At 45.5% G+C, this 19593-nt stretch overlaps 2 long non-coding RNA genes across 14 annotated transcripts in view; one reads left to right on the top strand and one right to left on the bottom strand.

Annotated features, from left to right (window-relative positions):
• LOC112646892 (uncharacterized) overlaps positions 1–19593 on the bottom strand; it is a 62450-nt gene that overhangs the window by 39088 nt on the left and 3769 nt on the right. For 4 of the 12 annotated variants that reach the window (XR_007410898.1, XR_007410896.1, XR_007410897.1 and 1 more), the window contains exon 3: positions 16103–18904. This is a non-coding gene — a long non-coding RNA (uncharacterized LOC112646892). Of the gene's footprint in view, positions 1–2357; positions 3164–3831; positions 4581–15828; positions 15959–16102; positions 18905–19593 lie in introns of those variants that run through there. The other 8 variants (XR_007410900.1, XR_004815884.2, XR_007410899.1 and 5 more) reach the window with 6 other exon arrangements.
• LOC112646891 (uncharacterized) lies at positions 680–19430 on the top strand. 2 transcript variants are annotated; one of them, XR_007410894.1, is made up of 4 exons: positions 680–820; positions 2164–2383; positions 12557–18948; positions 19094–19430. It is a non-coding gene; the product is annotated as an uncharacterized LOC112646891 (long non-coding RNA). The 2 variants fall into 2 exon arrangements; XR_007410895.1 differs by lacking the exons at positions 12557–18948; positions 19094–19430 and adding an exon at positions 4372–9443.

Genomic DNA, 19593 nt, shown 5'->3' with positions numbered 1-19593 from the left:
CTCTGTGACTATCATAAGTAAATAAATAAAAAAATTTAAAAAAAAAAAAAAAAAAAAAAGCACAAGTATTAGAAGAAAAATAGAAAAAATGGGCTTCACTAAAATGGATAACTTTGGTGCATCAAAGTTGCACTATCAATAGAGTAAAAAGGCAACCCACAGAATGGGAGAAGAGATTTGTTAATTGTACATCTGATAAGGGATTAATATCCAGGATATATACAGAACTCCTAAGACTCAAGAACAAAAAAGCAAACTACCCAACTCAGAAACAGGTAAAGGACTTGAACAGGCATTTCTGCCAAGAAGATATACCAGCCGCCAGGAAGCGCATTTGGGGGTGGGGCCTTTGGGAGGTGATTCTGTTTAGATGAGGTCATGAGGGTGGGGCCCATGAGGGTGGGGCCCTGAGTTGGGATCAGTGCCCTGTAAGAGGAGACTCCAGACCACTTGCTCTCCCTCTCTCTGTCCCCATCACTGAGGGCACAAGCGGAAGATGGCCCCTACCAGCCAGAAAAGCATTCTCACTAGAAATCGACCATGCGGACATCTTGATTGTTGGACTTTTAACTTCCAGAACTGAGGGCAAATGCATTCCTGTTGTTTATCACCCAGTCTCTGGTACCTTGTTAAGGTAGCCTGAGCTAAGACGATGGAATATTATTCTGTCTTACAATGGAAAGAAATTCTGACACGCACAACAAAGATGAACCTTGAGGGCATTCTCCTCAGTGAAACGAGCCAGTCACAGAAGGACATATACTGACTGGATGATTCTGCCTACATGAGATACCTTGAGGAGTCAAACTCCTGGAGACAGGTGAAGTAGAAAGGTGGTGGGTGGGGGCTGGCAGAAGGAGGCAGGGAGGGAGGACAGGGAGTCAGTGTTTGGTGGGGACAGAGTTTTGGTTTTGCAAGGTAACCAGAGCAGGGGAGGGACGGCGGTGATGGGTACACCACAGTGTGAATGTGCTTGATCCCACTCAGCTGCTCACTTACAGATGATAAATTTTATTGTGTCTAACTTGCCACTATTTTAAAAAAAATTTTTAAATTATTTTTTCCCACAATTAAAAAAAATAATATTCTTTTTAAAGGTAAAAGTAACTCACACTGCCTAATACTTACTATAATGCTGACTGTTCAGGTGCTTTATTTGTCTCAGTGACTGGTTCTCAGAACAGTCATATAAGATGAATAATATTCTTCCCATTTGCCCCATTGGGAAACTGAGGCAGCAGCCCAGGGTTGGCAACTGGCAACTCTGTGGCCAGATCCAGCCTGCAGACTGCATTCGTAGGTAGAGTTTTACTGGAGCACAGCCATGCCCATTCATGACGTATCATCTTGGCTGCTTTCACGCTACACCTGCAATCTAGAGTGGTAGCAGCAGAGACCATGTAGCCCCCGAAGCTCAGAATATTTGCCTCCAGTTCAGGACAGCTTCACTGTGTTCAGGGCCCAACGCAAAGGGAAAATTTGGGGAAAATTTGGCTTGTTTATAAACTGTTATGACTTTTCAAAGCAGAGGCAGCAGAGCATTAAGCCAAACGTGTGCCCTTCTAAGCCTACGGCCCTCAGTGACTGCCCAGGATGAATGCCCATGAAGGCAGTCCTCATCAGCCCCTTTACAGAAAAAGCTGACCAACCCCTGTGCTGGAAAATCTGGTAACCCATCCCAGGGTCACACAGGGTGAAGTACAGAACCAGGCTTTAGAGCTAAGCAGGGGCCTGTGCTCCTGACCTCTCTGCTTCTGCTGGGGGCTCACGCGAGAGCCCCCGTGCCCTCAGGGAGACTGAGTTTGAGCACAAAGTGCTACAGTCTTTCTGGAGTATAATTTGAAAAAGATTATCAAAAGCTGTAAACATGCTCATGACCCAGTCTTAGAAGAATATCTAATATGTGCAAACGTTCATGGTATAGTTAAGTGAAGAAGGAAGCCCTCAAGCAAAATAGCATATGCAATATGGTCATAAATCCCCCCCCCCAAAACATGTATTTAGATGGATACACAGACAAACATGGAAAAAAAGACCAGAATGATGCATCAAAATGTGTATAGTGGTTTTCTGTGAGAGGTGGCACTGTGGTTTATTTTTATGCTTTTCTTGATATTTTTATGTTTCACCCATTTTTATAAAAGTATGCATTATTTTTAACAGTGGAGCAAATAAATTTAGAAGCCTTCTGTAATTGTATTTTTAATTGCCTGGATGGTCTTCTAGAAGGGACAGGAACAACAACCTCAGAATCCACAGGTGTCCCTTCAACAGTGGGTCTTCTTGAGTGGTGTGTGGACCACATGGGCACCAGCCAAGGACACTCTTCAGGCCTCTGGTAAAGAACTGATCACCGCCCTAAGGATGCATGAGACATTCCCAGGTGCCTGGCCTTCCTCTTTGATACCAGAACTGGCCTTTTACTTCTGAATGATATGAACCAAGTTATTTAAACTTTAAGAAAGGGTCTGCACCAACCAAATCATGAAAGAAAGCACCCACCTGCAGAGAAGGCAGGCAGGCATGATGGTGGTACCTCAGCAATGACCTCTGCTGTACCTCCAGCCCAGGCGGGGCCCTGTCTGGGGTCTCCTACTTGCAAGAACCCCACTTTGGTCCTCCAGCGACTGAACCCTTCCCCATAGAGCAAGGAGCTCAGTCTTCACTTCTAGGTCATACTTTGGTTTTCTGGGACCCGAGAATCCCCTGCCCCAATGGCCCCAAGCAAACTTGTAGGGCCTGCCCTTTTGATGGTGGACCAGGCCCCTGGAGGTGAGAGGTCTGAGGTAGGGACAACAGGATGTGAGAGGGGAGGCTGGAGTAGAGCTTGGATGTGCGGGTTGGGTGTTGTGAGCAGAGCCGAAGGCGGGGTGCACAGACGTGTGGGCCAAGGGCCAGGGGCCAGGGGCTCCACGTACATTTCCTGGCCCCACAGAAGTCTAGGGTGGGTCTACATGCTTTATTTTATTTATCATAGTTAATTGATGTATAATGTTTTAATATTTAGACATGAGGAACATAAGCCCTACAAGTCCTCTGCAACCTGATGGTTGGGGAAGGCCAGGGTGGGGTGGGGTGAAGAGGAGGACTTCAGATGGCCTCATCTCCAGGGCAGTACTTTCCTCCAGTAGCAGGCCATTATACCAATTCAGTGCATTGCAACCTGCATTTTCAAAAACAAAATAGAGCAAAATGGAAAATACTGGAATGCAGCACTCACATAAGAGAATTTCAGTAAAATATTTGTTTTTTTGATGTGGTCTGGTCTTGATGTCAAGCACATGCCCTCCTATGGGTCTTGGCCAGGAGGGCTTGACAGAGCAGGGAGGGCACACAGACAGGTGATAGGTGGAGAGAGACGCAGTCGATGCACTGTCAGCAGAGCCCAGAGACCACCTGGACAAAGTGGCTCTAACTAGTTCCCACAATGAGACCTGAATTCATGCCCTGCTCTCCACCTCCACCATGACCATGAGTGACTCACCTGGAGACCTGAGAAGCCTCCTCCCCATCTCCTGGTCACCTCCCCTCTGGCCCTCTCCCCTCTACCACCCATTCTGCTCATCTGTCCCTCCTTCTCTTATAACCCCCTGTGGCCTCCTGTCCAATATCTAGTCCTGCTGCCACCTGGCTCTGTTCCAAACAAGCCTCGCTCGCTAGCCTCCGCCCCTTGCCCTGGCTTCTCTTCCCAGTGCAAGCACAGCCTCTTCATTTCTCATGGCTGCTCCTGTGTCTTCCAGGTCTCAGATCAGATGTCCTTTTCTCAGAGGAGCCTTCCCAAATCCCTTAGTCCCAGTCCCAGCAGTCCTAGTAGGTATCCTGCGGACTCACCTGCTCACCCACCTCCCTACTTTGCCACAAGAGGGCAGCTGCAGGAGACAAGCTGTCATTACAGGCCCAAGCCTGGCACAGAGCAGGTGCTCAGTAAATGCTCGTTGGATGAATAAATGAGGTATCAGAGTGATCTTCTAACTAGGGGAGTTCATTCTTTTAAATGCATAAAGTCATCAATCCACCCTGATACATTAACTCCCCAGGGGCCTGAGGCCAATGACCTTAGGCAAGTCATCTGACTTTCCTGAGCTTTGGTTTCCTCTTCTGTGAGATAAAAAGTTGGCCATGAAGGCTCCTGAGGCTCTTTCCCAATTCTGAAATCCTACAGCTACGTCAGAGTATCACTACTCCCTGCCCACCCCTCTCTGCCCATTTCCTGCTCTTCCCACTGGGGAAGGAAGAGAGAAGGATCTATTTACCGTGTCTAGGGAAAGAGATGAAGCTTCCAACCCTATCAAGAAAGGATGTTTTTTTCTCATTTTAAAGTGTTCTGCCTTTGTATTTATGTTTTAATGCTGTGGCTTTCTAATGTTTCAGAACATAAAATACATCCTTGATCTACTCCGAGGGTCCTAACGGGGCTTTCCTAAGTTGGACCATGCAGATGACCGAAGGGAACAAACAGACTGCCGGCTTGAGGCTGGCGCTGAAGTCACCTTAAAGTCCTACTCACCTGGAATGCTGAAGAGTGAACGTACAAATATTCCTTTTAGTGTCTTCAGTCTAGACTCTGAATGTCTGAAAATCTGCACATAATCATTAACTTTTATTAGGGACGTATCGGGCTTTACTGCAGAAATAATGTAATTATTTGCTAAGCTCCCCATCAGCTCTCACTCGTACAGGCAGGAGGACCCATGTGGAGTGCTGCTAGATTTCGGACAGAGATTTTCCTCGAGCACTTTCCAGTTATTACACCCTGGGAAAGACCATAAAATTGATATCCGGCATCAAATCACTTTTACAGCTGGAAACAACTGAAGCTACTGTATTTTCATTCTAGGACTATAGCTTGATCATGAAACATCTCAGCATCCCACTTGCTACTCATATTTTCATTTGTTTTTCTCTCTCTCTCTCTCTCTTTTTTTTTTTTTTTTTTTTGGTGGCAGTGACAGCCACCAGAGTCAGGATTTTATTTTCTCTACCTTCAGTTGTAGAGGAATGCTTTCATGCACTTTGACTAATAGGACCTTCCCCTTCCCAGCTCCCTTTATCAGATTGCCTGCCACACCACGATCCTTTTCCTGTCCACGACATCCAAATCCATGTGATGTGTCTCAGGAGAGGCAGAAGTTAGTCACCAACACCCACTTTTACTAATAGGCTGTCCCCAACTCTCTTAAAGAGCTAACTGAGCCAGGGAATCTGTATTAACTAGAACGCCAGGAAGGGGCTCACTGCCACTGCAGAGTGAATAGTCACAGGATGAACACAGGGTCACTGAAAATTTTTTCTTTTTGGGAAATGGAAACTTTCATTTTTTCAGAGTTTTAGTGAGATACAACTCACAAGCCATACAGTTTATGCCCTTGAAGTTCACAACTCTACGGCTTTGAGTGTATTCACAGACTTGTGCAATTATCTTCACAATCAATTTTAGAACATTTTTGTCACCCCAATGAGAAACCTGCACCAATTAGCCACCATCCCCTCCAGGTCTCCCCTTCCTGCCAGCCTCTTGCAACCAAGAATCTGCCTTTTGTCTGTCTCCATGGATTTGCTTATTCTGCACATTTTGTATGAATGGAATCCTACAATATGTGGCCCTTTGTGTCTAGCTAATTTCATTTTGCATACTGTTTTCAGGTGCATCCCCACTGTGGCAGGCGGCAGTGTTTCATTCCTTTTATTGCCAAATAATAGTCCGTTGTATGGACACACCACTTTATCCATTTATGGACTGACAAGTTATGGAATTTTAGGGCTAGAAGGGACATGACAGGTCCTCCAATGCAACCCTCAATTTTACAAAGGAGAGAGGAGGCAGAGATGGGGACGTGACTTGTCCAAAATGATATAGCCAGACTGGGAAACTTGACACTAGAGCTTTGGTTTTGTAAATCATGAAATATTTCATGCATACTGAAAAGCATAGGAAAAACATGCAGTGAATTTTCGGTTCATAGCTTTCACCTATTTCCCTTTTGTGTCCCCTTTTATTTAATTCCTTGTAGGGGTTCTTAATAAATCCTAAATGTGAATCATTTGTTGTTTAAAAACTCTACCTATATCTTTTCCCAGTCTGTGTCTTGTATTGTCCTTTTGTTTCTGGTGTTCTTGATGTTTGGTGGACAGAAGTTTCTAATTTTAATGAATTGTCTGCCTTATTATCTATGATTTGTACTTTCTGAGTCTTGGTTAAGAAATCTTTTGTTAGTATTCTCCTAACTTTCCTTTAATTTTTTTCAATTTTTGCTTTTCATGCTTAATTCCCCTGGAATGTACTTTTGTGTCTGGTGTGAAGTAAATTAATTTTTTTCTAGAAACGCAACCTGATCTTCAGCACCAATTACCACTCCAGTCTTTTACCACTTATCTGTTGTGGGGAGCAAAAACATATTTTTCCTTCTACCTTTCTAGGTTCTTGGTGGGGGCTCTGTGCCAAAGATAGGTTAACAAAAAGCATACAAATTTACTTAACATAAGTTCTTCTGGGCAGCTGGGTGGCCTTTGGCTTGGGTCACAGTCCCAGGGGCCTGGGATGGAACCCTGCATTGGGCTCCCAGCTCAGTGGGGAGTCTGCTTCTCCCTCTCCCTCCACTCTCTGAATAAATAAAATCTTAAAAAAAAAAATTCTGCATGACCCAGGAGCTTTCACAAGGAAATGGAGACCTGAAGAATAGTTAAATGTGAGTGTTTTTATACTGGGTTTAATGAAGAGTGAAAAGTCATGGGAAAATGTGATAGAACAATGGTGTAGGAGTACAAGAGGAGTATACCGCGGGAAATTTAGCAAGATCTATTCATTCAGATTTCTCTTGGCATTCTCTTTGGAGATAAGGATGCTCCTTTTCTCTGGGTGTAGAGAGGGCATCTGTCCTCTGAGGGTCTATGATCTACTTCAAGGGAAGGAGATCATTTCTCACATTCCTTCCATTTAGATTATTCAGTATACTAAGGTGCCATATTTGGAGGGAGCATGTGTTAAATCCTATCACAACAGTGCCACATCTATCACATAAAGAATATCTGTATATCTATAGGTTTAGTTTTGGGCTCTGTTCCTTTAGTCTGTTGGTCTATTGTTGTCCCAATACCACGTCTCAATTCCTTTTTTTTTTTTTATGATAGGCACACAGTGAGAGAGAGAGAGAGGCAGAGACACAGGCAGAGGGAGAAGCAGGCTCCATGCACCAGGAGCCCAACATGGGATTTGATCCTGGGTCTCCAGGATCACGCCCTGGGCCAAAGGCAGGCGCTAAACCACTGCGCCACCCAGGGATCCCCCCCCCTTTTTTTTATGATAGGTAGTCAATTCCTGTAAGTTTATAATAAGTCCTAATATTTAGAAGGGCAAGGCCCACATCCTCTCACCTTGCCCTCTTCCTTCAAAATAGTCTTAAATCTTTGTCTTGTTTGCTTTTGCATCTAAACTCCAAGATAAGCTTGTCAATTTCCTCAAAATTCCTTTTGGGGCTTTGACTGGTATTGCATTGAATTGATATATTTATATGGATTTTACTTACATCTTTATGAGATATTGAGTATCTCTATCCATGAAGATGGTATATAGCTCTCCTCCTTTTTAATGTGTTTCTTTTTTTTTTTTTTAAGATTTTATTTATTTATTCATGAGAGACACACAGAGAGGTAGAGACACAGGGAGAGGGAGAAGCAGGCTCCATGCAGGGGTCCCGATGCAGGACTCAATCCCAGGACTCCAAGATCACACCCTGAGCCTGAGCCAAAGGCAGACACTCAACTACTGAGTCACTCAGGCATCCCTAATGTGTTTCAATACATACATTTTAAACAATTTTGTAAATTGTGTAATTTATGTTGTAAATTTTATAATTGTAGTTTTACAATTTTCTTTATAGAAATCATACACATATTTTGTTATACTTATTCCTTGGTTATAAAATTTTTCTTGCTCTTATAAATTGTAGTTTAAAATTGTACTGTTGCCAGTATATAAGAATACACTTGGTTTTAAATATCAGCCTAAAATTCAGCAGCCAAGATAAACTCTTAGTTTAAAAAAAATGTATTAGTTCAAATATTTTCATGAATTTTTATGCAGATGATCACATTATTTGTGACTTATGATAGTTTTGTTTTCTCCTTTCTACCTTACACCTTTTATTAATTTTTCTGTTCTTAATGCACAGGTTAGAACCTAAATCCTTTGTGTGGTTGGATGGAAGCACACACAGTGGGCATTGCTGTCTCATGCCTGACATTAAAGGAAGGTTTCTCATTTAATCTCTAAGTGTGATATTTGCTGTAGGTTTTTGGCAAATGTCCTCCAATGAGTTACGGAAGATCCCTTCTATTTCTAATGAATTATGGATCTTTCTTTACTCTGGTTTTAAAAACAGTATTTATTAATATTTATAGAAATAAGATATGCTCACAGAAAGAGAAATCAAATAGGAGGAAAGTAGAAATGCACCTTCCTAGCCCCAGGCTTTCTTTTCAGACAAAACCACTGCTCATCATATGATGAACATGTATGGTTTCACTATACGTGGAATATGAGAAATAGTGAAAGGGATTATAAGGGAAAGGAGGGGAAGCAGAGTGAGAAAAATTAGAGAGGGAGACAATCCATGAGAGACTTCTAACTCTGGGAAACAAACAAACAAAGGGTAATGGAAGGGGAGATAGGTGGGGGGATGGGGTAACTGGGTGATGGGCACTGAGAAGGGCACTTGATGGGATGAGCACTGGGTGTTATACTCTATGTTGGCAAATTGAATTTAAGTAAAAAAAATATAAAAAAATAATCCAAGTGCTATTTGGATACTAACATTTTGATCAGAAAACATATTTATATTCATGAATAAAAAATGAAATAATAGGCAAAAACTTCCTTAACATTACTGATGCTTTTTTAAAAAAAAAAAAAGATTTTATTTATTTGACAGAAAGAGTATGATCATGGGGGAGGAGTAAGGGGAGAGGGAGAAGCAGGCTCCCCACTGAGCAGGGAGCCTGATGTGAGGCTCAATCCTAGGACTCTGGGATCATGACCTGAGCCAAAGATGGACACTTAACTGAGCCACCCAGGTGTCCCTATTGATTAATTCTTACTGAAAAATTGCTTTCCATTATGAAACTTTTATAACTATCTTAAGTTTACATTAATTTTCTATACGGACACTAAACATGCTTGTCACATGTCACCATCTATTGTAAACTAAATTAGAATTACTTTATTTAATTTTCACATAAAATTATAGTCTTTTTTCCAAAATATTACAATATTAAAATAACAAAAAAGCCCACCATTAACATTCTGTCTTTCCTTCTACAGATTTTCATATGCATATTAGCACATATTTGTATACCCCTGTTCTTACACACAGATATCACACTGTACTCCTGTTCTGTAATTGGATTTTTTTCAAATAAAGCATTTTAGACATTACTTTATGTCAACACATATGGACCTACTTCATTCTTTTTAATGGTGCACCATTATTCAACTGTATGGATGCCCATGGTTGTTTAATCAATTTTCTACTCATGTACCTTTAGGCTATTTCCTTGTTTGTTTATTAGTCTGTTTGCTGGCTGTTGCACATAATGCCTTAATGAACAAACCTCTGTGCATCTGTGCAGGTACATCAACAGGATCAGCAGGAAAAGTTCCTAGTTGTGAATCTCATTGTCTAGCCCCCAAGTCCCTTTCCCTGAATCACCCTGCTCTTCACTAAAGGGAACTCAGGAAGACAGTACTTGCCTCAGTCAAGACCCTCCCCAACACGTGGATCTTTACATCTCCTCTCCCTGACAAGAAGTCAGGCCAGGGACCCAGAGGGCAGACAGCTTGCCTCCTGGTGCCTCCTGGTGCAAGAACTCCTCCGTTCCTCTTGGCCTGTCTCAGCCACTGCAGACTTTGGACCTTGTTGTTTATCTAGACTCACAGTGTCTCCTGCTCCTTCCTCGTCCTTGTCCTGCCTACTTGGGTGCCTGGTACCTGTGGGCTCCTCCCCATTTTCAAGGACACCCTGGGTCTTAGACTTGGCTCCATGGTCTCTGCTTACTCTTCTTGACGCTGACTCCTGCTCCGCGTGTCCTGCCTCCGTGACATTCATTTTGTCCTTCTTGTAAAAATTGACTTCCCAGCCCCACCCTTGACTGATCTTGGTCCTGTGCCTTTGAAGGGGATCAGAATATGCCACCCTAAACTATGCTACTTTGGCAGAACGATTATTTTGGAGTGAAGGTAACTGAGAAAAAGCTACCACAGGAAGGGCTCTCTGCTCTCCAGCTATCTGCCTGAACACAGGGCATAAATTCCCCTTGTGAAGATGTCCTAGGCTTCTCTTGTACCAGGATTGGGGGAGCAACCCTAACGGCAGAGGTGGAGATGGTACTAAGGCAACTCTGCATAAGCAAACCTTACTAAATAACTCTCTGCCATTGGTTCCCCCATATATTTACCTCCCACAATTTACTGCTTCCTAGAAGAAGCCCCCTCATCTTTCTCTTGGCTCTTTCCCACAATATAATGCCTTTTGTTAAAATGGTACATAAGCCCCCAAGTCTAACCACTTCTTTGGGTTTTCACTTTTCTGTGAAACCCTTGTGTACATAAAATTAAAAACAAAATCTGTATGCTTTTTCTCCTATTAAGCTGTCCTTTGTCAGTTTAATTTGCACACTCCACTCATGAACCGAAGAAGGTTGAGGAAGCTTTTCTTCCCCTACACGGTCCATGCTCCATTCTCAACCACAACCCTGTGCTAAACCAACGGCACAGAGAGGGCTTACTTGATTGAGCACACTCTCACGTACTCTCTACCTTCTAGCCAGGTGATCTTTTAAAATGAATGCCAGATCACCTTACTTTCTCTTTTAGGATATTTTTATGGCATCTCAACTTAGAGAAAACCCAACCACCACTCCACCTGCCTCTCCCTCCCCATGGCAATTCCTGCAACTATAGGGGGGCTACAAGCTGCCCCTTCCTCAGTTCTGGTCCTTTCTCAATTCATGGCTTTGGATGTACTGCTCTGTCTGCTGGACACAGTCTCCACCATCTCTGCAAGGCTCAGCTTCCTCCCTGTTAAAGGTAGATAGCACTTCCTCTGCCAGTTCTTCATGTTTCCCTCACCAGACTGCAACTGATTTTCCTTGGAGGAATTACCTGTCCCCTCCCCCCAATATGGTGTCAAACAACATGCCCCACCTTCCCAAAGGTTGTGGCAAAATCCAGCCAATCAGACTCTCCCCTCTGGAATTTGACCTCTGACAGTCTGGCATTTGAATTTTCAACAACAACAAAACAGTTGGAGCAGATTTATTTCATAGGTGGTGCCCTGAAGGGAATGCCCCTTAGCAGTTGTTCTTTGGACAACCTGTCCCCTTTGCTGCCCGCCCCACCCCCTCTCCTCTCACTCCTGCCCATCCCCTTCCCTTCTTTTTTTTTTTAAATATTTTATTTATTTATTAATGAGAGACACAGAGAGAGAGAGGCAGAGACACAGGCAGAGGGAGAAGCAGGCTCCCTGCAGGGAGCCCGATGTGGGACTTGATCCCGGGTCCCCAGGATCACACCCTGGGCCGAAGGCAGCACCAAATTGCTGAGCCACCCAGGGATCCTCCCCCGCCCCCACCCCCCCACCCCCCCCACCCCCAGCCCTGTCCCTTCTTTACACCCTCTCCTTCTCCTTCCCTTCTAGGAGTTTTCCCTTCTTTCCCCCAGCCTCCCTCGCTCATCAATCTTGCTGGATGAATTTCTGTTCTTTGCACTCAGAGAACCTGCCGACACTCTCCACCACCTCCCTCCTCTCCTCTGGATCGCCCCTGCTCCTCCTCATTTATCCAGCACCTTCTATAAATATTTGATAAAGGAATTAACAAAGGCTAATAATGAACATGTGGCATTTTTCAAGGGGGGAAAGGCTTACTGAAAGAATGGGAGTGAGACCTTTCAAGAAAAGCACAAACAGCATAACTATTAATTGCATCATAAACTTTTGGCTTCGTTTCTGCTGCCTCCTTGGGCATAGACACGTGGCTTCTAGGAACTGTCTGGGAGGGCTGAATGAAGCTCTGTACCCTAAATTCCTCTGCACTGAAACACCACATCGAACCACCCTCACCTCCGTGGGTGATATCAGTGGTGAAAATATGGGATTATTTGTCTTCTGATGAAAGGGAATTTTTACTTGATGAGGAAGTGGAACTCAACTTTCTAATAATTTTCTAAATGCTGGAGACCATCTGTTTCACCTCTTGACCTCATGTGTTATTAAACTGAGTCTTTTCTCTTTCCAACAATGATGTTTTGCTGCACTCCAGTGACCAGCAGGGAGATGTGGAGGGTGAGCCCTGACTTGCACTTGCCAGGCAGGAGGGATATAGGCACATCCCAGGGAACCTAAGGTGTCCATCCTCAGACTCCGGGAGGGCCACCGAGTCCCAGGGCCCAGCATGCAGTAGGAGCTCCATAAATATGTACCTGGTGACTGGATCTAGTTTCTGGTGTTTTTGTTAGAAGGCTAAGGTTGCAACAAAGCAAATTCTTCTTTTTCCCTTGTTTCAGACATAAACCAGAATGACGGAATTCAGAGTTGGAAGATTATCTCCTCCAAGTGTCCATCTGAAGATGAATTCCCTCTAGATCCTTTTAGCTATTTACAGCTCTGGATTTGGGCCATTTTTCCTTATGTTAAGCCAATGACCATACTTGCAAGTGAAGACAAAATGAGTCTACACTCTAACATGTGGTCACTCCTCAAATATTTGGAAGCATTCTTTTCTTTTCTCTGGGACCCCCAAATCCTTCGCCTAAAAAAATCTTAACCCTAACTGACTCATTGTTTCAACTACCACTCCAGCTCCTTTACTGAAGACCCCTCGGTCTTCAAAACTGGGGTCTCCAGGGCTGAGTCCTGGCCATTCTTCCCAGATCATTTTAAAGGTTCTTCTGTCTCACTCACGCCCATGACTTTAAACATCTTCAGTCAGCTAATGTTTTCCAGATTCATACCTGTGGCCCTGACACCTGGTCCCCACGCCAGACCCACATCTTCAGTCAGCTCTTTGGCCCCTCCCTTGGATGTCCCACCACCTTACACTCCACGTGCTCCCACCCAGACCCTCTCTCAGTGAGCAGCAGCCCCTTTGCCAGCTGCTCAATGCAAACCTGGGACATCTGCTGCTTTCTTCCTTTTCCCTCCTCTCTTCAATTCCAATTAATCACCAAGGCTTACTGCTTGTATCTCCACAGCTTCTCAGATCCCTCCCACTCTCTACCTCCCCTGCCATCACTCTAGTGAAAGAATTTCTCATTTGAGTGGTTATAGGAACCTCCTCTCACTCTGGGCAAAAAACTTGAAAAACTCTTTGATGACTTCCCATGGGACCTAAAATAAGATAAAAATATGAGCCACCATCCCGGACTCTTCACCTTCATTCTCTAAGTCTACTCTGTAATCACAACTGTCTACGCTCTGGCCCTATTTTGGCTCCCTGGGAAAACCAACATCTTTCTACCACAGGGCCTTTGCATAAGCTATCTGGGTTCCCTCTTCTCAGCAATGTTGTTTCCTGCTTCCCTGAGCTCTCTGGTGCTTTCTCATAACACCTAGAATAATTTGTCATATAACAAGAAATTTGTTGTGAGTATTTACTCATATATTTTTGTTGTATGCCTGTCCCCACAATTAGATTCTAAATTCCATGTAGGCAGGAATCTGGTCAGTTATCTTTCTCCCATGTCATTCCCAATACCCAGGAAAGCTCTTGGCATACATTAGGTGCTTGATAAATATTTGCAGAGTGAACATGCTGATGATTCAAGCATACATTTCCTGCCAGTCTTTCCCCTGCTGGCCCATGGGCCTAAGCAGTTCTAACTACTCAAAACCCACCTCATTATGTCTCTCCTCAATCTGTTTCTCCCTGTGTAAGCTAGGTTTCAGTGAACAGTCCCATGATCCCGGGGGACACCATCACCACCATATCCAGAGTCAAGCCAAGCCTTGTTGCCTCCCTAATAACTTGTATTTTTGTACCAGATTTTCTGCCCTTACCACTCTGAAGGTTTTGTTCAACCCTCAGACCTCACACCCAGTTGCCTTTGTAGCTTCTGAGGTTGGGACGCCCTCCTTCCGCACCCTGCCAGCCAAGCACCATTCCTAACTTCCCCATAAAAACATCACTCCATTCTTTGTTCCTGGTTGGGGAGACATCTCTCTGCCCCACTCACCCTCTCACCAAGAGAGTCAGTTTCCCTGACTAGTGTGTTTGGGAGACTGGACTGAGCCCCTTTCCATGCCAGCCATGCCCTGCTCCTTGGTGCCTACAGCTTCCTAACTTAGGGAAGAATTGTCAGGTCCACTTGGTTAGGAAACCAGCAAGGCCAGGTCATGTTCTGGGATATTCTCTTTGTTCAGGGACAAAAATGATGCTTTAGTCTCCACCTGCTTACTCCTTGTCCCAAGTGTACCATGCTGGTGCCTAACCCCTGGAACAGTGAACATTAAATGGAGGATAAAAAGTATGGCACTTAGAAAAGCATCTGGCACAGAAGTTCTTAGAAATATTAGAAAAAAAAAGAAATATTAGAAAAGATAAACTTGATGGGGAAGGGCCTTATTACCAGCCCCAGTAAACCTCAACAGACCCACCAAGCCCTGGCTCCAGGGACTCACACATCAAGCCAGGGGAGGTGTTCATCCAAAGTAAAGCTGTGCACTCGTGTGGGAGGGAAAGAACAGCACTTCGTGAGCCAGCCCCAGACCACACCACAGTCCCTCAAACCAGAGTGGTGCTGCCGAGAACCGGGTGCCCAGTCTCTGCGGGGGCTGCTTTCATTTCCTGCCGCCTGCAACCCACTTATTCTGCACTGAGGGCCAATGCGGGCTGGGGCAGTGACTCAAAGCCTTGTCATCTTCTGATGAGCTTCCTCTTTCTCCCCCTCCTCTTTCCCCTTCTCCTCCTTCCTCCTCTTCCCCTGCCTCCCCCTCCTTCTCTTCCTCTACCTTCTCCTCCTTGTCCTCTTTCTCCCCCACCTCCCAACAAGATCCCAGACCTGCCAGGTCTACCTCTGAATGATTCCTAAATTGTCACCTCCTCCCGCTGCTCCTGCTCATTTACTTCTCTGGACGATTTATTCCTAATTCCCAGCTGCATGGCTCCCAACCATCCCACCCCCACTCTGCAGCCAGAGGCCTCCTTGCTCTTGTCATCCCCAACTTGGAAACCCCTTGACAGCTCCCACTGCTCACAGAATAAAGTCCAGACATGTCCCTCATCAGCTTCTTTTTTCAGCTCCTGGTCTTCTTAGCCCCATCAAGCACCCCCGGGGGCACACACGGGAGCCTTCTTTCCCTTCCCCCACAGGCTGCGACGTCTCGACTTATACTGTCCTATTTACCTTTCACCAGGATAGATTCTCAGTTTGAAATAGTAGAACTGACTGGCTAATTTAGACAGAAAGACAGTTTTGAAATGGTATTGCATAGGGCAGTAACCAGTTGGAAGGCTCGGAACCAGATAAAAGAGCCAGGATGCTGCACACATTGTGCAGGCTCATTTTCTGGGTCCCATGGTCACATGAGGTGTAACCAGAGCTGGGGAAGAGTATGCAGAACCTCTCTATGATCACTATAATTGTGGATCTGCACTCACGTCGACATTAAAAGTTTGAATGGAAGAAAGACAAACCAGGCAGGCATAGGGCAGGGATGCTGGCTACAGGGGACAGGCCCATGCCCTGCAAGCCTCTTACTATAGGGGAACGATGTTGTTGCCTGTAGGATCCCTGCAGATTCAATCTCTCCACAGCTCCGGCTTCCACATGTGCCATTCGAGAGCATCCGATCAGGTCTCAGATCCATGGCCCAGCTCCAAGGGAGGAGAGAGTCTCGTCCCCTGACACTTCTGTCCAGGCAAGTGAAGTCTGTTCCCACTAAGGCTCCCAGTAAGGCAGCTGAAATCACTGATGGAAAGCCAAAGAAGAGGGCACAGTCCTCCTCAGGGACAGACAGTCTACGGGTCCCCTAGCCTGGAGAGTTTGCCTATCTTTATCACAGCAGCACCACCTGGGTCACCATTCACTCAGCAAATATTAACAAGCACCTACCTGGGCCAGCCATGCAGGGGGTGCTGCAGATTGCAAAGCAAGCAGGAGTCCTGTGCTCAGAGTCCTGGCCTCTTGTCCCGCAGGTTTCCTCCCTAAAGGATGTGGGAAGGAGGAATCTCTCGGCTTCCCCTGGCTCCAGGCAGCGCTGTGCCTTTGTCTGCTGTGCGCCCCAGGTGTCCTGCCCTAATCATTTTCCATTTCCCTTTCCATGTGCTGTGCATTCCTGAGATTATTCTCAGAGGTCCCTATCTTGTATTTGCCTGTGGGTAGTTAACCTTCGTTTTCTTTTTAGCTACCTGTTCTTTAAACATCTCAGCTTCCCTCAGAACCATGTCCACCATTATGTCCATTTCCCCCTCTTTGGAAAGAAAGTCGTTTGTAATGACACAGTTGGAAGTACTCTGAACTGACCTTCCCTTTTGAGATGCAATTCTTAGAATCACAAGACTTTTCAACCAGAGATTTGAGATCTTCCATGCTGATAATCAAAATATACGCTAACTCTGTGTTATCTTTCTAGGATAGTGCGAACCCTAAAATCACATAGTTGGCTACTTCCAGATTTCTATTATGTTGATTTGGCTAACAGTTCCCCTATATGGCGGTCGTTCCTGGGAGTAGATCTTCTAAGGCAGGAAATTGTTAATAAATCAAGAATTTGTCAGAAGCTTCACCATCTAGTTTACACATAGTAGCAAAAATGGCCTTCTTAAAACATGAAGTGGATCACACCATCCCCCTGTTGAACACCCTCAAAGCCTCTGCCCTTATCACCAAGTTCATCCCATACCACTCCTACTGTGTTCTTTCCACTCTTTGAGTAGCTCTAATTGTCCTCTGCCCCAGGACCTTTGCACCTGCTGTGTCCTCTCTCCTTTGCTTAGCTAGCTTCTTCTCTTCCTTTAGGTCTCAGGGTGGATTTCACCCTGCAGGAGGTTTCCTCTGATTACCCTTCCCCCCTTAGGCCCCTCTCAGTTAGATCAACTTACAGTTATAGTATTTCTTAGGCTGTGAACTTGTTTGGTTTTGGTTCTGGCTTTTGCTTGCTTACTGCCATTGGAAGGCCAGGTTTGGAAGGGCAGGGACTATGACATCTGTCTCCTTTACCACTGTGTCCTCAGCATCTATCCCAGTGCCTGGCCAAGAACTGACGCTCCGTAAACTTGGGTGAAGGGGAGGGGTGTAGGTGAAAGAATCTGATTTTTGTTAAGAGGCTTCCAGTGGACGTCTCACTTTTACATTGCTCTCTGCCCATTTGTGGAGTTCCCTCAGAGAGGGGATGGAATTTCTCCTGGGTCCAGGTGGCCTACTGTATGCTGTGATGACACCAACTTCTGTCCTCTCATCTTTTTTTTTTTTTTTTGTCCTCTCATCTTTACCTTTCCGTTTCTAAATGCATCCAGCCTTACAATCCAGTAGGAAGGAGGAAGCAGGGACATCATCTCACGTCCCTCAGACTTGCAACCAGATGTCTCCGTTTTGGAGGGAGCACTGCCTACTTCATTCTCTGAGATCCTGCTTCCGGGCCACAAGTACACTTCTGCCCGTCCTAACTGTTCCCTCGGTGAATCACTGGGTACTTCCTGGCCTCCTATTCTTTTTCCATCACCCCACTGTCCTCCACAGCAACCCAGATCACTGAGTCTTGGGGGCTTTTCCTCCCTCCTCTGCAACATCCAGCTTACAGTGTGTTCAGTATGCAGCCAGTCCTTGGGCAAACACATTCTGTCTCTGGCCCATGCATTCCGCTTCCAGCTAAGAGCCTCTGTATCCTGGTGTCTTAAGACATGCAAGATCCAGGGAGTCAAAATTCAAATAGCCGATCATTCATCTCTCTTATTTTCTCTTTCAACTATTTCACATCAGCAGGAAGAGGCTGGGAAGCCTTTCCACTATCTCCTTCGGGGCTGGGCCAGGGACCCCAGTCTCCTGAGGGTGCTGCTAGGTGGCCAATGCAGCAGCTGGGTAGGGGGCTGGGGTCTTCCAGGGAAGACCACATATCTCCCATGGCCATGTCAGGTCCAGTGGGCCCTGCCACTCCCCTTCGCTGGGAGTACCCCACCCCGGTGACTCATCCCTCTCTCCCAGACAATTTCCTGGCTTCTCCGGAAGATATGGTTTCTCCCTGGGCCTCTATGGGGCTTTCCCACCCCAGCCCGATTTGCCTCGGGTTTTGACTCCTTGAACTATCCTATTGTTCTATGAGCCCATGTGACCCGGCCCTGCTCTCTGCGAGAAAGGCCCAGGTGCCACATCGCACCTGCTCATACCTTCCCCGAGGCCCAGCCAGCAGCTAGGCTTTCTTCTCTGTTCCATGTCCCAGACTCCTGCTTTCTTTGCTCTTGTCCTGGATTTAGAGGGATCGACTGCTTGCTTCCTCCTTCCTACTGGATTGTAAGGCTGGATGCATTTAGAAACGGAAGCCTGAGGTCAGGACCACCTCTGCCCCATTCAGCCCCCAAACCCCAGCACCAGGCATGGTTCCTGCACAGTGTAGGTGCTCCGATTTTTATCAAGTGAATGAAGACACTACCTTAGGGAACTCTTTGTCCTACTGGGGAAGCCAACAACTTGTCCTGAACGGCTTCGTCTTCTCTCTGGGCTTGATAATCAGTTTGCATTTGCTGCTGCTCTTATCCAGAAGGATGCACACGGCTTGTTTCCCTTCCCTGGGACTGTTATCTTGGCGTCTGGGATGGGAACAGAATCCCCAGAGGGGTTCTGATCATCCATGGCTGTGAGGTGATGCATCCGAAGTATGTGCTTGCTGCTTGGCATGGCGAATACAGGCAGGTACCATGACTACAACAGTCAGGAAGAAGAGAAAGAGGAGGAGGATGACAAAGGTGAGGGTGATGACCAAGGTGCAGACCCTCCCTGGCTTACTGCTGAGCTAACTGTCTATTTCCCAGGCTCTGGTTCATCCCCACCTCATCCTGAGGAAGTGTGAAGCCACTTCCTTCTCATACTTTCGTATCTTCTCCTACCTAGGATCCGGAATAAAGGCTTGGCTCCTATCAGCAAACGATGACCAATCCGCATAGCCAGTGAGAGTGGCCAGGCAGTGAATCACCTGACACATGGGAAGAAAACCTTCCAAGGAAGAAAAGCATTCACATTTCTTTTGTATTAGATTGTAAAGCTCTGTAGTCAGGAGCTCTTACGTCTTTGTCTCCACATTCCAGAAATGGATATTCTTAGGGTTCTGGGGAAGGATACAGATACATCTAGAAAGAATTTACAAATGGTTCCACGCAACAATAATAAATTGGATGTTTCTTTCCCCAAATTATTTATCATATAATAAAATCTTATGGGTGAGATTAAATTATAGAACTACCCATCTTAATGAATCTAATTAGAAAATATTGTAGGGGAGGAAATAACCGTCCTCTTCCCTCTTAGGTTCTATGCCTCGGGTCTGTGAACTAGGGTGACAGAAGCCAGATTAGCAGGAAATAGGCATACAAATTTTATTCAACATAATACTT

This window comes from Canis lupus, chromosome 5, assembly GCF_003254725.2.
Source record: "Canis lupus dingo isolate Sandy chromosome 5, ASM325472v2, whole genome shotgun sequence".
Classification (NCBI taxonomy): domain Eukaryota; kingdom Metazoa; phylum Chordata; class Mammalia; order Carnivora; family Canidae; genus Canis; species Canis lupus.
The sequence above is the reverse complement of the archived record's forward strand: the minus strand, read 5'-3'. Positions and strand labels throughout refer to the sequence as shown.